The 2,689-nt window shown below is 52.2% G+C and overlaps 1 long non-coding RNA gene across 1 annotated transcript; it reads left to right on the top strand.

The window, feature by feature from the left end:
- Positions 1 to 216: 216 nt before the first annotated feature.
- Positions 217 to 2,289, top strand: LOC135579618 (uncharacterized). The gene is made up of 2 exons (XR_010473124.1): positions 217 to 492; positions 834 to 2,289. It is a non-coding gene; the product is annotated as an uncharacterized LOC135579618 (long non-coding RNA).
- The last annotated feature ends 400 nt before the right edge of the window (positions 2,290 to 2,689 follow it).

Genomic DNA, 2,689 nt, shown 5'->3' with positions numbered 1-2,689 from the left:
GAAGTTCCTCAACTTTCAAAGAGGAATGACACACATGGAAATACCAATCTTACAGGTTTATGAGTAAGATCTACATTCTGTGTTTGCAATTGACTTTGTGACATTATTAAGAGCAATTTGCAACTAATTCAGCAAGAACTGTGCAAGCTTCCTCAGCGTGTCAGACCTGTCCTTCCTACAGCAAGTGCTGTAAGGCACGGGCTGGTTGAGGTGAGTCTGGCTGGCTGGGGTTAGTGGTGTTGAGCTCTGGCTTGGTGGCGAGAGCAAATGGTGTAGTGCTGCTGGTGGTGCTGTGCGGCGTGACCCTGGGCTTCAGCTGAGCGTGGAGCTCAGTGTGAGGCCAGGGGAGACCTTGTGCCACCCCCACTGCTCTTTCTGGGGAGGTTTTGGGGTCTGGGTAGCTCTGCCCTGCTGGGGGTTTTGAGCTTTGCTTATTGCAGGGTTGGAGAGCTGGGAGGAAGGGCCTCTGCTGCAGTTCAGCTGGAGCCAGTGGTGAGTGAGGATGCAGGGGGAAGGCTGGGCTGGACAAGGGCTGGGGCAGAAGCACCAGGCTCTGGGGCAGTTTCTAAGGCTGGGGCGAGCACTCAGCCACTGTGGCAAGTGCCTTGGGCAGGGCGGGTGCTGGTCTCGGGGCTGTCAGCCGTGGTGAGTAGCCAAGGGGCTGTGGGGATGTGTCCCCATGCCCACAGTGCTCACCAACCTTTCCCTTGCTGCCTTTGAGCTCTCTCACGCCCTCTCTTGCTTGTTCCCAAGCCCCTGTGTCTCTTGCCCCAACTGCCATCTCCCTACTACCCAGCCTCACTGAATCCCTTCTCTCTGTCCTCCTCCTCCAGGCCATGGCTGTGAGCATGACCCATGTCCTGAGTGTGCTGAGCATCATGCAATATGCGGTGAGGGTGGGTGATTGGACAGACACAGCCATGGAAGAGCCCCTGCAGCAGCACGAGGAGCAGCAGAGTCAGATGGTGGCTTGGATGCTGGAGGAGATGGAGTGGAGGAGCCAGGGTTTGCAAGAACTTGCCCAGGAAGACGGCTTTGCCCAGGAAGGTGTGCTCATCACTGCGTGCCAGTACTGGTGGGTTTGGGTCTCTGCCAATGCCCTGCTTGTGCTCTTTGGGCTCTACTGGCGGTGCAGGCAGAGGAGCGTTGGCTCTCAGAGCAGCAGCCAGCAGGGAAGCTCCAGCAGTGCAGAGAAGGAGTGGAAGAAGGACGACTGGAGGGACAAACCAGAGCCTGGTGACACTCTGGGTCCAGACAAGTGTATGGATAATGGAACGTCTTCCTCTGCATTGGACATTGTGCTGGTTTGACTGAAAACGAGTTAATTTTATTTATGTAGTTAGAAACCTTTCTTCTTCATAGCTAGCACAGTCATTATTTGGACTTAGTTTGAGAACAAGAGATAACACCCCAGCACAGAGTTAATGTTTTTAGTTGCTCTGCTCAGAGAGCCAAGGACACTCTGAGCTCTGCCCACAGGTGTGAGGCATCGAGGAAGTGGGGCATGGATGTGGCAGAGCTTTACTGACATCCAGACTGATCAATAAGAGTATTCCATCCCATTAGTGTCATGCTTCATATTTAAGGAGCATGGAAGAGTGGGGATCTTCCAGTCTCTCTCTTTCTGGGGTGTTCTCGTTCTTGGTCTCTCTCTCAGGTGTTTCTCACTCTTGCTTTTTTGCTCTTTTTGTTGGAGCCAGGGGAGTTTGGATTGGGATGTTTAGTTAGACTTTTTGCCATTTTGCAGAGGCCTATGGGCTATTCTGCCTTTTTTTCTGCTGTTCAGGACCAGGTGTGTCTTCCTGGGACTGGCTGCTCAGTTGTGGACAGAGTTTGTGAGGAATTTCCTTGAGTATCTTTTATTTCTATTTTATATATGTATTTACTAGTAGCGTATTAGTATTTTGTTATTTTATTAAGCTGTGTTTATCTCAATCCAAGTTTCTCCCTTCCCTTTCAATTCTCTCCCCTACTGGGGGACGTGAGGGGGCAAGTGAGCGGTTATCATGGTGTAGTGCTAGCTCAGGTTAAACCACAAAAAGTACCCATGGACGTGCAGGACAGTAGGATAGTCTTAGTAGACATAGATAAGGTAGCTAGGAGTTGTTTCTTGCTGAGTTTAGGCTCTTCAATAGAAATGGATCTGCTTGTAGTAAGGGCTACTGTCCAGCTGGCTTCCAGGCACTCAGCAAAACCAGGGTCCAGCAGAAGATGCGGCTGCAAGGAGGTTTACAGCAAAGACCTCTGCTACCACTGTGAGATGCCAATAAATGAGTTTGTTTGAACAAACACTCTGTCCGTGTATATCTGGGCAAGGCTTTGTCAGGGAATGTGGGCCCCTCTGAGATGCTTCCATGCTCAGCTGCTGACAAATCAGGGGAGTGTTTTGTGGAGAAGCAGGTTCAGGGAAGCAGGTTCACCTCTGTGTTCACCCCCTCTGTAACTCAGGTTCCCACCTGCCCTTGCTCCTCCGTGGGGGACAAAGCTGGGTGGGAGAGGCTGGCTCTGGCATGTCCTGGGAGCTGGCAGCACTTCTCTGTGAGCTCACCTGCCTGCCAGGGCTCTGCTGGGCATGGCTGGGAGGGGAAATCCTCCTCCTCCTCAGCTACATGATGCTTCCACAACCTTGGTTCCCCTCCTGGAGTCCTTCTTGTTGCTGAGGGCTGCAGCTCTGGGGGAACAACCAGCT

This window comes from Columba livia, chromosome 1, assembly GCF_036013475.1.
Source record: "Columba livia isolate bColLiv1 breed racing homer chromosome 1, bColLiv1.pat.W.v2, whole genome shotgun sequence".
Classification (NCBI taxonomy): Eukaryota; Metazoa; Chordata; class Aves; order Columbiformes; family Columbidae; genus Columba; species Columba livia.
This window is presented reverse-complemented; position numbering and strand designations above follow the sequence as displayed.